The sequence below is a fragment of the Gossypium arboreum genome, chromosome 5 (assembly GCF_025698485.1).
Source record: "Gossypium arboreum isolate Shixiya-1 chromosome 5, ASM2569848v2, whole genome shotgun sequence".
NCBI lineage: Eukaryota > Viridiplantae > Streptophyta > Magnoliopsida > Malvales > Malvaceae > Gossypium > Gossypium arboreum.
This window is the reverse complement of record NC_069074.1, coordinates 36,269,965-36,288,726: the sequence shown is the minus strand read 5'-3', so window position 1 is coordinate 36,288,726 and position 18,762 is coordinate 36,269,965. Positions and strand designations below refer to the sequence as shown.

The 18,762-nt window shown below is 34.4% G+C and overlaps 1 long non-coding RNA gene across 1 annotated transcript; it reads right to left on the bottom strand.

Annotated features, from left to right (window-relative positions):
- Nucleotides 1-5,402: 5,402 nt before the first annotated feature.
- Nucleotides 5,403-6,985, bottom strand: LOC128293224 (uncharacterized). The gene is made up of 3 exons (XR_008283348.1): nt 6,837-6,985; nt 5,876-5,917; nt 5,403-5,795 (listed from the first exon to the last, which is right to left on the bottom strand). It is a non-coding gene; the product is annotated as an uncharacterized LOC128293224 (long non-coding RNA).
- Between the last annotated feature and the right edge of the window lie 11,777 nt (nt 6,986-18,762).

The following is an 18,762-nucleotide window of genomic DNA, read 5'->3' as shown; positions in this document are numbered from 1 at the left end:
TGTGACATTTTATTACTTCGAGACGAGAAGGTCTTTAACATTCGAGTGTTTTTATAAAAAGAGGGATCATATTTTAAAGTCTTTCAAGTTTTCAAAGTTTCGACACTAAGACACTAATTAATCAACTAGTTATCAATTTTGGGCGTTACGAGGGTGCTAATCCTTCCTCGTGCGTAACCGACTCCCGAACCCATCTTTCTAAATTTTGTGGACCAAAATCGTGGTTTAAATAAATCAAATCATTTATTAAAAATAACCACTTTTACGAGGTAACCCGATCACACCTCATCAAAAAGGATTGGTGGCGACTCCCGTTTTTTCATTTTCGTTTCTAAAATCAAGTCGACCCCCGTTTTTCCAAAAAAATGGTTTCGACAGCTTAGCGACTCCACTAGCGAACAAATAAAAGAGTCAAGCCACAAGTTGATTAACTTTTGTCTTTTTGTCGAAAATTAAAAATTTGGTTTTGATATACGATCCTTTCATTGCATTTCATCCATTTCGTGTTACGATCTTCATCATTTTATTCATATTTTCTTTATTTGCTTCGAGCTTTTTTGCATATCCCTGCACATTGCATTGCATGACTGCGCGGTTACACCCTTTTAAGTGGGAGTGAGAAATTATTCCTTCATGAGGTCTTCATCTCCGTGTAGGATAGTGGATCGCTTTCGGGATACATCTGTACTTATGTCTTCGTGAGATTTTCATCTCTGTGCAGCCATAGGGAAATGTATCCCCCTAAACTGAACTCGATCCATATGAGCCTATAATGGGCGAGGATCGAGGAATCTGTAGGTTCAGGTACCTTTTACTTTAGAAACTGAACCGCATATAGAGAGCCCTCGGAGCTTAACCTAAGTAGAGGCACACCAAATCCTAGTGGTCACCCGGATAGATGCTCTGTTTTGTTTTATTTCGTCTGTGCTAATGCATTGATTTTACTTCGATCACATTGCATTTTCATCGTAAGAGATCCTTTCGTTGCATTTTCATTCGTCCTTGTTACGATCCTTATCATTGTTGTTTATAATTGTTGTGTTGGTTTGAGTTTAGGCATCTTTCTGCATATTGCATTGCATGATTGGTCGATCTTACCCATTTAAGTGTGAGTGAGAAGCTATGCCTTTGTGAGGTTTTCACCTCCGCATGGGCTAGTAGACTGCTTCTGGGATACATCCGTACCTATGTCTTTGTGAGATTTTCATCTCCACACATCTATAGGGAAATGTATTCCCCTGAACCAAACTCGGTCTATGTGAGCCTATAATGGGTGAAGATTGAGGAATCTGCTGGTTCAGGTACCCTTTCTTTAGAACCAAACCCCATATAGCAAGCCTTAAGAGCCCACCCTAAGTAGATCCACTTCGAACCCCTAGCGGTCACTTGGATAGGTACTCTATCTTGTTTATTTCTCCTGTGCTAACATGTTTTCTTTTGTGTTGATTGCATTGCATTTTCATCATAGAAAGGAGGTGTTGAGTCACATTCGATTGCTTAATAGAAAAGCTTGTCATGGAAAATGAATTTATTGATAAAGTGGAATATAATACGGTTGTCCGAATATGGTCCGAGTGTAACGACATAAATTTTTTTTTGATATCTCGGTCGCTAATTGTGGCGATTTATTGAAAACTTGAAAGCTAAAGTTTGATTTTAAAATAAAGAGGGGAGTCGCCACCGATCCTTTTTATAGGTATGATCGGACACCTAATAAATTTATTTTTAAAACAAAAAGAAGGCCGAGTTTAGGTCTACGTTAAAAGCCAAATAAAAATTAGGTTCGGGAGTCGATTACGTGCGAGGAAGGTATTAGCACCCTCGCGACGCCCAAAATTGGTATCTTATAAACACGAGTTGTCTTGATTTTCAAAAATACGAGTTCAATGTGAGATTTAATCGTGATCCAATTGAAAAGATGAGAAATTTTAATTTTTATGTTTTTGAGAAGGACATATCGTTTTAACACGAGTCACTTGATATTCACCCAACATAACGATGAAATCGATGACATAGTGTTTAAATCGATACGTTGCCTTGCTTATTGAAATAAATGAAAACACGAATAAATATTTTGAAATAATGAACAATGAGGTAATGTATAAAAATGGGCGGGAAACGAAAGATAATAGTTGGAAATACATCAAGGCACATAATACATACGACAATACTATTAAAGACAATGACAATGCACGCGATATTAAATATAACAATAGTATCAAATACAAGAACACAATGAATATACATATGTAAAAATGACATTAAGAGTATGTACATAATATATACTTATACATATATATATATATATATAATTAGTAATAATGTCGGAAATATACTACATATAATATTCAAATATACATGAAGTGATAAAAATTTACATAACTATTAATGTTAAAGTATATTCATAATGATATATATTGAAAGATGTATGTGCATAGGGATGAAAGATGTTTACATAATAATTCTAAATATAGGTACCTAATATAGATATATATATATACATAATATATTTAAAATTAACATATACAATAAGCATATATAATAAAATACATGAATAGTATGATATTTTAAAAGAACATATATACGTAATATGTATAATAAAATAATAATATACATAATATAAGAATATAAGAGTATTAAAAATATAAATAAAATAATGAAGAAATGAATAAAAATAATATGCACAATAATATAATAAGAAAACATTATAATAAGTACTAAAAATATCTATATATATATATATATATAATGTATACAAATGAATAATATGATATACAAAATAATACTAATAAAAGTTTTATATATATATATATATATATATATATATATATATACGTGTAATAAAATATATGTACTGATATTAATAATAAATATAAATAATATATACATAGTATGGTATTAAAAACATAGATATATAAAACATAGTACTAAAATATACATATAATATATAAGAATATATATGTAATAAAGTATTAAAAATTTGTACATGATATATATAATAATATGATGTTAAGAATATACATATGAAATATAATATTAAAAGTATGTATACATAGTATAAAAATGTACATATATAATATAGTATTAAAATATATGCATAATATATTAAAGAATAATAATGTTATAAACAACTAGTAATAATACTTCATAAATATATCTATATACTAAAATATACATAATAATAATATATACATACAAAGTACACTAATATTTAAAATAATAATAGTAAATATAATATTAATATTAAATAAAATTAATATTACAAATTTAATTTGAGAGCAAAAATGACAAAAAAGACTAAATTCGAATTAAAAACAAAGTTTAGGGAAAATCTGAAATAAAAAAAAAAAAGAAAAGAGAACAACCTATTTCAACGCGTGCAAATAGTGGGGGGACTAAAAAGGAAATGAACCCTTTCAATCAAAACACGCAGCAGCATTGGGGGCCAAATTTAAAAGCGCAACAAATTGTGGGACTAAATTGAAAATAAAAGGAAATCTGATTGTAAACGCACAAAAAAGCAGTAGGGCTAAATGCGCAAATAGCCCTTCCGCTTTAAAAACACGCGGATCCTTGCTGGAGCGGGTCGGATCGACCCGACCCGAGGCCAAAATGGCGCCTTTTTTGTTTAAACCGGGGGACCAAAACGCACCGTTTTGGTCCCCTATAAAAGATAAAAATCTTTTAAAAAAATCATTTGAGAGGGGAGAAGAGAAAAAAAAGGAGAGAAAGGGAAAGGGAGAGGGAATTCCGGCCAGGAGGCCGGTCACCGGTCTGTCACTGGACCACCGTCGGCGCTGGCGCCGACCACCGTACACAGTGGTCGGAAAGGTATTTTTTTCTTTTTTTTTAAATATTTGTTTTATATTTTTATATGTTTTAGTATTGTTTGTGATGGAAAAGGAAAAGAAAATAAAAAAAATGTAAGTCGATTCGAGAATAAAAAAAGAAAATCACCTTGGTTCTTTTTATTTCAATTTTTGGTTTCCTGATTCTCTGATGTTGGTGGTGTTTGAAAAATTGTTCTCTGTGTTAAGATTGTAGTATTTGTATATCAACTGTTTTTCAAAGAATTGAAGAAGTCCCTCTTTTACAACATTTTGATTCGGGTTTTATAACCCTTTTTTTACATCTATTTTCTATTATTTCTGTCTTATCTTGTAGGTGTTGGGGCGGTGGAGCAGAGCTAGTGGCGCCAGGGGATGGTGACCGATGCTGGTGTCAGAGGGCAGGTGGGGGTGTAGCACCCCAAACCCAGCCAAGAAGTTATGGCCGGATCCGGCATGCCACATCAAAAACGTAAAAAAAAATTTCCATTCTAAGTCCAGAAAATTGTACTTGATATTCAAAAGATTAATTTCATTATAGGTTAAAGTGAATGGAAGCTGTGCACCAGGTAGGAAACCGGAAAAGAGGTGGTGAGTCCATCGGACTGCTTAAGTACCAAGCTCCCTTCGGATCCAATCCTAGACATGCATACCGCCATTGCCACACCTTAACGTCATGGATATTTCTAGGAAACCGATTTGATTAAGTCATTTTTAGGAAAAGTGATTAATTTTGGAAAATACTTTCATTGCGGAAGCTTTGCTTGTTGTCGTGTTTTTTGAAATCAACTGTTGTTTTTGAAAACGCGCCTAAAGCTATCCAATTTCAACAGTTAAAATAAGTATTACCTATCTTAGTAATACATATTAAAACCATCAAAAATAAATAAGCGGCCTTATTACATTTAAAAGCCCAAAACCTCAAACGTAATTAAAAGGATGTCCAGTTCACCGAAGAAAATCAAACTTTCGAGCGGGTGGCCACTCCGAATTCCCTCACGACTCCAAGCCCACTATGGTTGGGGATTTCTGCATGGATGAAAATAAAGGGGTGAGTTTGGGAAACTCGGTGTGTAAGGAAAACCCATTCAAAGCCCAAGTCACTCAAGCCTATTGGGCCTAAGCCCATTCAGTAATATGGGTATGGGCCGTAACCCTTTTCAGATTACAATAAACGGGCCTTAGCCCTTATTCAGATAACAGTATGGCCCATAGGCCCATTTCAAAATACATGCAACATCAGTAAACATATGCAAGCCCATTTGGGTAACAGTGGTACTGGGCCAGAGCCCTTTTCAGATTACAATAAACTGGGCCTTAGCCCCTTATTCAGATAACAGTATGGCCCATAGGCCCATTTCAAAATACATGCAACATTAGTAAACATATGCAAGCCCATTTGGGGAGACTACTCAACCCACCAACCACTACACTCCACCCGTACCAGCCATACACTCCATGTGGGGAATAGCTCAACCCACCCAAATTAACACTCCACGAGCAGACCTTGCTTGCTCGATTATCAATAATTGAGGCAAAGCCTCCAAGACGTGGACAAGCCACTTTCAGTACTTCCTCCGTCAATATCCCAGTCCCATGCATCAGATAATAACAACATGGCATGCAGTAAATAACAACAGTCAAACATGCATTTAGGTCAATTTAACCCTATGGGTATTTCGGTAATTTATCTCCTAGGGGTAAAACTGCAAATTTTTCACTTTTAAAGGTATTTCAGTAATTTATCTATTTTAAAGTTTTTCATGGATATTCCTACCTTTCACGTACTAACAGAATCACTACCGAGGGTTCTTACCGAATTGGGCCCGTTGGCCCATCATTCCAATTTTGGCCCATTAAGCCCAAAAATATCGAGGGCACAGAAATCATGCACTTTGCAGTCCATATTTTGCAGCTTACCAAAAACATTAATCGATTTACCTCACGAGCATTCACACACTCACAAATCTACAAAATACCGGTTTTCAGCATTTTGGCTTTTCGACTTTTGCCGATCCAGGCTAAGAAAGAGGGTGTTAGTTACACACCTGTTTGCGACGATATGCTGACGAGATCCAGACACGAACCGCCTACAATTGGATTACTAACACGTTAATCTAACTATTCAAATACAAACTACGTATTAACCCCTTACAATATTCGGCCAACCACACCTACAGATCATAGTGAGCTTATAAGAAATCAATAAGCAACTCATTAACAAATTTTTGTCAATGTTTACCACATAATCATAATTTCACTGCAAGCTGTCTTCCTGAGCAGCAGTCACTAAATTATTTATAACTGGAGCTACGAAACTCCAAATCAAGTGCCGTTAATTTTCCCTGAAAATAGACTCATATATCTTTTATCCATAAAAGTTTCAGAATTTTTAGTATGGCCAATCAATACCAGATTTTTCTTAAAGTCTCCCATGTTTCACTGTTTGACTAATCTGACCACTCTTCATTACGAATCAAATTTCTCATTGTACAGAATTCAAAATATGTTCTTGTTTATTTCATTAGAAACTAGACTCAATAAGCTTTAATTACATAATTTATGCAGCTTCTAACTCATCTCCCACAATTTATGGTGATTTTCAAAAGTCACGTTACTGCTGCTGTCCCAAGCAGATTTATTACCAAATCACTCTTTCATACACCTATCTTGCATGCATGTTATTTAAACATGTATATCACCAATCAATCATCACATATCTATGATTTTTACTTAAGCATAATCTCCATTTCATCATTTTAAAGCACAACATGTTAGCCGATTTTTCCCTTTAGCATCTAAGGCACATGCATGCTCATTTGTTTGGCTCAACTTCACATATCTTCCATTTTTCATCAAAAGAACATGAAACAACAACCATTTCCTTTATTTTAATTCATGACCAAATGCTCACAACACAACCAAAAATCAAAATATACTTCAAGAGTTAAGGTAGAATCAAGAAGAACTCATGAACCTCAAAATAAAAGCAAGGTACCAAGAACTTACCTTCAATTTTCCTCCTCCTAATGACCGAATACTCAAGAGCTTTCTCCTCTCCTTTCCCTTCTCTAACTTTCAGCTATGATGAACAAAGATGGACAAAACTTTGTTCTTTTCACCCCTTTTTCTTTTAATAAAACTTCATATTTCATCCATTTAATTCTTTAATACAAAAGACATGATATTCTTATCATGAAACATTTACCTAACCCATTATCATTAAACATTTACCTAACCCATTATCATGAAACATTTACCTAACCCATTATCATGAAACATTTACCTAACCCATTATCATGGAACATTTACCTAACCTATTATCAATTTGTATCAATTTATACCATAAATTATGGATATCAAGTGTACATTTTGTCTACAACAACATGATGGCTGGCCACTTCATGTAAAATGGGAGGTTTGTCATGCAAATCCTCCTATTTTGCACTCCTATTTATTTGGTCACTTCAATTTAGCCTATAGCATTTTCAAACATTTTCACATAGGTCCTATTTCATAATTTCACCCCCTTTTTCTTATGGAACAAAAATTAACTAAAATTACCAGGTTCTATCTTAAGCTTGGGCTTTCTAGAGGCCCACTAACATAATTTAACCTATGCCAACATTCACAGGATTCCTGAAAATTGGGGCGTTACAGGGGGTAGGTTCGGCTAAGGGTGATTAGGGTTAGGTTTTTCTTTTGTTTCTGATTTGGGTCTTGGGGTTTTGGGCTTCTGGGTTTTGGGTTAGGTTGGGTTAGCTTAGGTGGGCTCAGGTAGGTTTAGTTATTGGGTTGTTAAATGGGTAGTTTGGGTTGATTGGTTGTAACAGGGTTAAAGGGATAATTGGGTTTTGTAATGGGCCAACCGGGTTTGGGTCTTGGGGTTTGATGTAATGTATTTGGGCTGAGTAATTTATGAATGGCCCAAAATTGGCCTATAACACCTAGTAAACAACAAGAGAAGGCTAACAGTTCATGAAAGAATACACGACTTTGCTTCATCACCTGAGGATTCAAGCCAACAAAGATTATTCAAGAGCCACCATGTCTTAAAGAAGTTAACAAGCATCATAGGGATAAATGAGCAATGGGCCGCAGTCCAGATCGAGCGAAAAGGAGATAATAGATACATCTTTTGGAAAATCTGCAAGAGTCGACCATAACATCCGGATATGAAAAGGATCGGTGTCTTCGCTTGGAATATGAGCGCAATGCCGCATATGTAATCCGTTTTATGTAAAGAAATTTATTTTCTAGAAAAGTTGTTCTAATAGAATTGAATCCAGAATCAACGCCTCTCTTTCTTTTTGCATTCATCCCATGCATTTGCATTGCATTTCATCACATGCATTACATTAATCAAAAGAGCTGGAATTCTTTGAAGAGGTCAATGGCCCAGAAGGAATGTTTGGAAATTGGAGCATCAATGCCATATCTAAAGAAGGAATTGGAAAATAGAATTGATCAAGCATTCGCCCTAATGAGTCGGGAAGTGTTTTGAACAATGGGACTGTAGAAGAGATCCCTGTATTTCTTAAAGCCAATTTAGAGTAATATTCAAAACACGCTTGTTGCTTTAAGCCTAGAAGCAATAAGAATCATTTTATGAAACAGGCTTGTGTCCAAATTCTTTATTTTAATAAAATGCATATTTGCTATCATTTCGAGCAAATATTCTTTTATTCTATACAGGCAATTATTCTTAGATTCTTTTTTTCATGTATTCTTTTATTCATGATCATACCATACAAATAATCATCCTTAGAATCATTTATTCTTTGGAATTTTCCTTCGTACCTACAACAGATCCCCAGATATTAACGACATGAGCGACACTGACACTAACTTAGAGTCTCCTTTTGGGTGAGATATATGTTTAGAGGGATCTCAGGACTTTGAAAATGACAGAGATCATAACTTATCTCCCGATTTGTTAAGGATGGTAGAACAAGATAGAAAATAGATCCTACCTTACAAAGGGGCAATAGACATCGCGAACCTAAGAGAAAAGAAAGAGATGAGGATCAGAGCTTATACCACTACAGAGACAAAGCGAGATGTCAAGAATTCAAAGATATTTTCGCATGATCGTATCAAGATATGCTTGGGCTACTAAAGCCTGTGGATGCCAAAAAAGGGTCTATACGAGTATAATAAGGACACATACTAATGGTTTTATGTTAGCCAGATTAATCATGAGATTCGGGTTCTGCTAGCCCACCATAGAAAGGAATTGCATCAGTATGTCGTAAATGCCAAATTTATGGAGACAAGATTCATATATCCCTTCATTTCTTTATAGACTTTCTCTATGTGGGGCATGTATGTTATGGGGCTGATCTAGTCAAAAGCTTCTGGCCAACACCGATTCATCCTTGTGGTCGTCGATTACTTCACTAAGAGGGTGAAGGTAACTTCATATGCCAATATTACAAAGTCGATAGTTATCAAATTCAAATTAAAAAAAACACACATACAAAAAAGAAGAAAAAATAAAAAAAAGAAGAAAAAAGTAAAAAAGACAACAAAAAGGATCGTGAAAGATAACCGAGACTGGTAAAGATTGGCATAAAGAAGTTACCGTTTATCCTTTATGCTCATCGAACGTCAGCCAAGACCTTCGCTGAGGCAACACCTTTCTCATTGGCTCATGAAATAGAAGTGATTTTGCCTATTGAAGTCGAGATTCATTATCTCCAAGCTTCGATTAAGTCAATAATTGGATGAGTCTAGTTGCAATATGATCAAGCAAACCTGATCCATCATGGTCAAAGGTATCTGAAACGAATGACGCTAGTTTATTGCAAGAAGGCTTGCCCCAGAGAATTCCATGAGAATGACTTAGTTTTGAAAAGGATCTTTCATATACAAAAGGACCTTAGAGGAAAATGGATGCTGAATCAGGAATGACCTTACGTGATAAAGAAGGTTTTCTCTGGAAAAGTGTTGATTTTGACTAAGATGGATGACAAGAACCTACCCAATCCCATAAATCCAGATTTAGTCATCAATTTTTTTAAAAATAAAAAAATAGAAAAGAATAAGAAGAAAGGAAGAGGCCAAGGCGAAAACCCGCAAAGGGCGCCTTGAGACCAAAGGGGATTTGAGTTGCAAACCCAAAAAGCGCGGCTCAAATTTGGATCAAAGTGGGGCATACAGTAGTCTTGCTATGCTTGAATTAATAATGAAGAAGTATGCTACGGCTTGGGGCATCGACAAAGTACTCCGGATCCCCTAAACACAGATTGAGCTCAAAATAGTCTTCAAGAAGTGCATACAAAGAAGCTCAAGCAGCGATATCTAGGGCATCTAGCTTTTTATTTTACCTATTTTGAATTTTCTATCTTTGATTACCCTATTCTTTTCAAGATACGTCTCAATAAATTTCCTTCTTATTACGTTTGCTATCTTTTGATTAACATATTTGTTTCGAGCTATGCTCCCAATTATTTTCTCTCTTATCCATTGTTATGATCTTTTTCAAGCATTTTGTATTGAAATAATGATTAATGGACTAATAATACCTTCAAAAAAGAGGTTCTGCGTATTACTCTAGAAGTTTCTAAATGGTACAGGAACCTGAAACAGGATTATTGTTTAGAACTCACCAAGCCTAAGGGTTGGAGATATTGGAGAAAGATGATTATCTCTTTGGACTTTTTATTGGTTGAACAGAAAGACAAGATGTTTCATCAGCGATACAACCTCAACAAATAACGAGCAATGTCAACCCAAGTGTAAAAAGGGATCATTCTCGAGAAAAGAAAAATGATATAATATGATACAAATCCTATACCTTTGAGTTGCAATAGGATGGATGGATGAAACCAAATGTTATTCCCCTGAAGTTTCAGTGGGAGGTACAAACTTTATATCCGAGAAGGTACACTAGAAGGGACTCTGCAATTACAGCAGGGCAAGCTTGCTGAACAAAATGTGATTGTTTCTTCGGGCTTTGTCAAAAATGCTAGCCAAACAAGAGGGCGGTGTAATATGTCAGTGATAAAGCCTTGATGAACTATGAGCGATGACGCCTTAAACACTCAACAAGGAATCATTCTCATGACATTTCTGTATTCATATCATTCATCTAGTTAGGAGCATTTGACTCATTCTGATCATGGCATCCTAGTTATTTGGCATTAAACATAGGCCCATGAAATTAATTCTACAAATCATATCCTTAGAGGACGGTGTAGCGACATCGATGAATTCAAAGATCTTATCTTCATAAGATAGCAATGGAGCAGATCGAATACGGTGAGCCTTAACCCCCTAAGTAGTAGGGTAACAGGCTGAAGATTACAGATCTTATCTCCCTAAGCAATAGCGGAGCGGATCGAAGACAGAGAGCCTTAACCCTCTAAGCAGTAGGGTAACAGGCTGAAGATTACAGATCTTATCTCCCTAAGCAGTAGTTGAGCGGAACGAAGACAAAGAGCCTTAACTTCCTAAGCAGTGAGGTAACAGGCTGAAGATTACAGATCTTATCTCCTTAAGCAGTAGTGGAGCAGATCGAAGATGGTGAGCCTTAACCCCCTAAGCAGTAGGGTAACAGACTGAAAATTACAGATTTAATCTCCCTAAACAATAGTGGAGCAGATAGCAGACAGTAAGCCTTATCTCCCTAAGCAGTAGTGGAGCAGGCTGAAAATTACGAGTCTTATCTCCCTGAAGTTGTAGTGGAGCAGACTAAAGATAGCAAATCTTATTTCCTTGAAGTTGCAGTGGAACAGATTGAAGCTATAAATCATAGATCTTATCTCTCTAAAGTTGCAATAGAGCAGATCAAAAAAAAACTTATCTCCCTGAAGTTGCAGTGGAGCAAGTTGAAATCACTAGTCTTATCTCCCTGAAGTTGCAGTAGACCAGACTGAAGATAGCAAATCTTATTTCCCTGAAGTTGCAGTGGAACAGATTGAAGCTATAAATCACAGATCTTATGTCTCTGAAGTTGCAATAGAGCAGATCAAAACAAACTTTATCTCTCTGAAGTTGCAGTGGAGCAGGTTGAAATCACTAGTCTTATCTCCCTGAAGTTGCAGTGGAGTGCACTGAAGGTAGAAAATCTTATTTCCCTGAAGTTGTAGTGGAACAAATTGAAGCTACAAATCGCAGATCTTATCTCTCTAAAGTTTTAGTAGAGCAGATCAAAACAAACCTTATCTTCATTAAGTTGCAGTGGAGTAGGTTGAAGTCACTAGTCTTATCTCCCTAAAGTTGCAGTGTAGCAGAGTAAAGATAGCAAATCTTATTTTCCTGAAGTTGCAGTGAAGCAGATTAAAGCAACAAGTCCTATACCTCTAAAGTTGCATGAAGTGGATCGAAGCAACAAGACGCAGTGGATTGGAACGAGGCTAGCTGAAGAAGAAGAGCACCTAAGAAGTCAAGACTCGGCGAGATCGGGCAAAATTAGTCTTTCTTAAAAGTTTTTACTCCGTTCTCGTTACACGACAACAAGCAAAGAGGGGCAGCTGTAGAGCCCAATTTTGGCCCGGGCTAAAACAAACCCAATACAAACCTAAAACCAACCCAAACCTAAACCCAACTATCAGCCCAAATTAAACAAACCCTAACCCAAATTCTAAAAGCCCAAAACCTAAACAAAGAAAAGAAACCTTAGCCCCCTCGTTTACTCGCTGCCGCCCCTAGGGTCTTCTGACCAGCCGCTGCCTGCAGCACCGCCTTGTCATGTCCACCGCCCTCAAGTTGCACCTGCACACAAGCAACAGTGACAGCAAGCATAAAATAGATTAAAAAGTATTGTAAATGGCTATAAAAGCCATTATAAATCAAATGTTTTCTCTCTGGACATTTTTGAATACAAAAAAACAGATTCAAACAAAAAACACAGCAAGCTAATCAAAAACTGATTCATAGTGCAAAGGTATCGATTTTTTTAGTTTACTTTTCTCTTTTTTCTTTCTTTGAATATATATATACATATTTCCTTTATTTTTTCTTTTTAAAAAAACAGAATAAATATATATATAAAAGAAAATAAGAAAAAAAACATACCTTTTTTATTTTTTGCCATCAGGTAATGCGATGGCGGCGACAATGACAACGCAGCGGCATGACGACCAATTCCTCGCCAGATCTTAGGCTTGCAGAAAGAAAAGAGGGGAGGGTTTTTAGTTTTTTTTTTTTTGTTTTGGAAGGATAAAATGAATTTTTTGTTAAAAATTTTAAGTTTTATAACAATGCCCATATGACGTCGTTTTGGGCCCGATATTCAGGTGCCAAAACGGTGCCGTTTTGCATTAACCCGTCTGACCCGACCCGCTAAGAGGGAAGATCAGAGTGTTTTTTAGTGGAAGGGCTAATTGCACTTTTAGCCCTTCTGCTTTTTTATAGTTTTATAATTAAATCTTTCGTTATTTTTAATTTTTCCCCGAAATTTTGTTTTGATTTCATTTTGGTCTTGCGTAAAACGCTGAGTTTAGGGGGTGGGGATATTTTCTCCTTTAGTCCCTCCTTGTTATTCGCACGTTCAAATCGGTCCTTTTCTCTTTTAGTTATTTTCAAATTGACCCCGAACTTCCATTTTAAGTTCAATTAAGTCCTTTTTTTTATTTCAGTCATTTTTATTAAATTAATTAGTTTATTTATTATTATTATTATTTTACTATTACTTATATTTATTATCTTACTATTATTATTTTCACTATTTTCATTATTATTATTACTATTATTATTTTCATTATCTACTACTATTATTTATTATCGTTATTACCATTATCATTACTATTACTTATATTTTATTGTTATGATTTTTGTTTTTATTTATTATTTATAATATGGTTGATATAATTATTATTCCTTAATTTCTATTATTATTATTATTATTATTATTATTATTATTATTATTATTATTATTATTATTATCATTTTTAAATTACTGTTACTATTATTTCTTTTACTATTTAATATATTATTATTACCCTTTTTATTATTGTTATTACTATTGTATTATTACTATTATTATACTTTCACCTATATTTGTTTTCTTATTATTTAGTTTTCATTTATCTATTTATTTTTCTTGCCTATTTGTATCTTTGTTATTGTTATATTTTAGGTATTATATCTCTATTTATATTTATGTATTAATATCATTATTTTACTATTGCTATATTTTTCATACTATTATTATTATCACTACTATTACTATCATTTTTTAAATAGTTTTGCATAATATTTATTTATTTTCTACTATTTATTTTTAAATTTCAAATATTTTTAGCTTATTTATTATTTCCTTTATATTTTAGCTTATTCGTTTTATTCATTCTTTTTATTTTTGCTCTTATCATTATCATTCACATTCGCGTCTATCTTTATTCTGTTATGTTTGTTAATATCGAAATTTTTATTTGTTTGTTCATTCTTCATTATTTTATTTTATTACGAATTTATGTTATATTAACCTTTACCCGACAAAAATAATTCTTTCATAAAAGCAATATTCTATATTTGGAAATTCAAGAAAATCGTGCCCTAACTTACTGGGTTTCGATTTTCCTCATTTAACCTAAATAACATAATATTCTTTTAAATAGCAATACGAGTTTTGAATAAAATAATTATTCTCAGAAATACGAGATGTTGTGCCCTAACTTACCGAATATGACATCTTGTTACCTCGAGATAAGATTTTTGTAAATAAAGGCAATGTTCGGTATTTGGAAGTTCGAGAGATCGTGCCCTAACTTACTGGGTTTCGATTTTCCTCGTTTACCCTAAATAATCAAATATCCTTTTAAAAAAAGGGTTAAACTACACGAATTTTAAATAAAGGCAAGCTCATTCTCAAAGTTCGAGATGTCGTGTCTTAACTTACTGGACGTGACATTTTATTACTTCGAGACGAGAAGGTCTTTAACATTCGAGTGTTTTTTATAAAAAGAGGGATCGTATTTTAAAGTCTTTCAAGTTTTCAAATTTTCGACACTAAGACACTAATTAATCAACTAGGTACTAATTTTGGGCGTTATGAGGGTGTTAATCCTTTCTCGTGCAGAACTGACTTCCGAACCCATCTTTCTTAATTTCGTGGACCAAAATCGTGGTTTAAATAAATCAAAACATTTATTAAAAATAACCACTTTTACGAGGTGACCCGATCACACCTCATCAAAAAGGATTGGTGGCTACTCCTGTTTTTTCGTTTTCGTTTCTAAAATCAAGTCGACCCCCGTTTTTCCAAAAAAATGGTTTCGACAATCAACATGAATTATCTCAATCTCAGGGGACCAATGTTAGCTAGGATGCCAAAGGGAATGGGTAAGTTGAAAGATCTTCGTGTAGAAGCCCAAATTGCCCGGGCCCGATTTCATCAAAACCCAACCAAACCTCTAAACCCACTAAAACCCTTAACCCATGACCCATTTACATCTACCCAAACCCATTACAAAATCCAAATATTAAACCCAATTCAAAAGCCCATTAAGCCCCCCCCCAAAAAACCTAACCCCCCAAAAAAAAAAAGAAAAACCTAACCCCCAAAAAAAAACCAAGAAACCCTAGCCACCTAGCCACTTTCCCACTTGCCCCATTTTTCCTCCCATTTTTGATATCCATTGTCTACCACCACCACCTACAAAATAGAAAAAGAAATAATAGAAAATCATGTAAAAGATGGCTATAAAAAGCCATTCAAAAATCATGTAAGAAAAAAGGAGGCGGGATTTTACAAAAATTGAAAAAGGAGACAAACACAAAAATCCCTTCAAATTTTGAACACAAAAGAAACATCAATAAAAAGGTTGCATCTTTTCTTTTTCCTCTTCTTCGAATCTTTTTTCTTTTTTGTGTTGTTTTTTTCTTTCTTTATATATGCATATATTGTTAAAAAATTACCTTTCCGCCACCATGGGCGGTGGCCGTGATGGCCATGACAGTGACGTGACGACAATCGACCGATGACCGGTCCCCCTTGGCCGGATTTCTTTTCCCCCCTCCCTTCTCTCTTCTTTCCCCTTCTTTTTTAGGTATTTTATATATATTATGTATATATTTTTAATGCCATTAGTTATTATTTCTTATGTATATATTCTTAAATACTATTATATATACATATATATATTTTAAATACCATATTGTGTATATATTATTATTACAATTTATTACTATTGCTAGTATTATTATAACTATTATTATATTAGTGTATATTTTATGTACATATGTATATATATATATATATATATTTTTGTACATATCATTATTTTATATTATTGTTGTAAATTTTCTATGTATATATTTTTTATGTACGTTTCCTAATATTTTCTTTTATTGTAGATATTATTATTATTATTACATACTTTTATTATATGCATATATATATATATATGTATTTTTATGTACATATTATTATTTTATATTATTATTACCAAATATATCATTTTTCCTATTTTATTATTAGTACATGATTTGTTTTTATTTTGTAAATATCATTATTATTGTTATTCTAATATTCTAGTATTCCATGTTAATATTTTTCATTAATGATATCATTTTTAAGTCCTTTATCTATTTTAATTTCTCACTTTAGGAATATTTTTCTCATGTTTTAATTAATTTCAAAAATAAGGCAATGTACCGATTTAATATTAAGCTATCGATTTCATCGCTATGTTGGGTGAAATTAAATGGCTTGTGTTAAAAAGCAGGACACCCTTTCTAAAAAATCAAAACTAAAATTCTCATTTTTCAATTGGATCACGATTAAATATTATATTGAACTCGTATTTTTGAAAATCAAGTCAACACATGTTTATGAGATACCAATTTTGGGCGTCGCGAGGGTGCTAATACCTTCCTCGCGCGTAACTAACTCCCGAACCCCAATTTTTCTCTGGACTTTCACGTAGACCTAAATTTGGCCTTCTTTTTGTTTTAAATAATTTTATTAGGTGTCCGATCACACCTATAAAAAAGGATCGGTGGCGACTCCCTTTGTTAATAAAATCGAAAGTTGGTTTTCAAATGTTTAATAAATCGCCACAATTAGCGACCAAGCGAAACTAAAATTTTTTTTTACATCGCTACAGCTGGCGACTCCGCTGGGGACCCTTTTTGAGAGTCGAGTCGAATTAAACTCGCGTTGTCAAAATTTTCAAAGTTCCTTGTTCAAATTAACATTTAGTCGTGATCTTCAAATTTTTGTTTTCAAAAAATCATGCATTTGCATCGTGTTGTATATATTCTAACTTATTTTATCCGGTTGTTTTTCACTTTAAATTTTTGTGATTTTAGTTTTGGTTTAGTTTTTTAAATAAAACGTAAAGGTTTGCAAGTTTCTCCCCACACACCGTGCACGTGCATTTTTGTTGCATAACATGAGCTCTCTACCCGGGCTCCGTCCGTTTAAGTGAAAGTAAACGCTACGCCGTGAGTTAACTCGTCCCTCCGCACAAAGCTAGTGAATACTTTCGGTTACATATGACTTATGCTTTCGTGAGTTAACTTGTCCCTCCGCATAGGCATAAGTAAATGTAATCCCTCGAATTCAACTCGTGAGCCTGTGATAGGCTATGACCGAGGCTCCGTGCTAATCTTAGCAGATAATAGTACGGGCAATTCGAGTACCTATCTAGAACCAAAACCGCATATAATGAACCATACGAGCCACCTAACTAGAGCCATGCCGAACCTCTGTCCGTTTAGTAGTCCCCAAAATAAGTGCACGGGAGGAATGCCTCTTGCCTTTTGCATTTTCACTTTCTATATAAGAGGATTGGGTCTGTTTAATAAACTAGGTCGGGTAGTTCGATTTGTTGAAGTTCTCTATGTTTTTCTGCCTGTATTAAATTACTAATCAAGTTTGTTTGTCTTTGCTTTATTGTTTTTCATCATACATTATAGGTATCATATTAGGAAGGTGTTGATTAAAGATTGGTTGCCAAAAACGGGTTTTTAATGGAGGAGTCAATTATACGAGTGACCGAAACGTTGTGTAATACTCCTTTGATTAAGGAAATGCCTAAACAGAGGCTATCTTGAAATTAACACCAAATTTTTGCATATTCATTCATGACTGACATTCATTTGACATTCATGCATTCATTCATGCATTCATTCATACATTGCATATCCCATACTCAGTATAAATGTTATTGACAAAGGGGCTGATGTGAGCAAAGACGTCTCGAGGATACGCCCTTGTCCCCCTGGTTTCATGTTGAACAATTGGACTGCCGAGAAGCTGCTTGTAGTTTATAAGTCTTCAGAGTAATGCCAAACATTAACCTTCTATTGTGTCCTTAGATATAATAGAATTCTTTTGTAAGAGTGTGCATTCGCTCTTTATCATTCAAATGAATATCAATGAAGATGTATTTTGTCACGATTTTTTTCGCATTATCGCTAATTTCATAATCATTTTCTCATTTCATAGCCTATACTCACATTTGTCTCATTGCCATGACATAACATTTCTTTGTTAGTTTCAATACTTGGATGCCCCTCTATAGTTTCCTTTTTCATTCAACTTTCAGGTGCTCAGATGTCAACAGCATGAACAAACCCGTTACGAGTCCTGAAATCGATTTTGAGAAGGCTGTTTGTTTAGGAGAATTCGAAGCCGAAGAAAATGCTGAAGACTATGTCTCATCTCTTAATTTGCTAAGAATGGTGGAACAAGAGGATAAATAGATTTTGCCTCATCAAGAATCTGTTGAAACAATAAATCTGGGAACTGAAGAAAGGAGGCAAGAAGTGAAGATTGGGACTTCTATTTCAGGGGGCACCAGGCATAATTTGATTGCTTTGCTCCGCGAATACAAAGATGTATTCGCATGGTCGTATCAGGACATGCCAGGATTGGATGAAGATTTAGTGGTCCATAAGCTCCCATTAAAGCCAGAATGCAAGCCCATCCAGCAAAAATTAAGACGGATGAGACCCGAAATGCTGTTGAAAATAAAAGAGG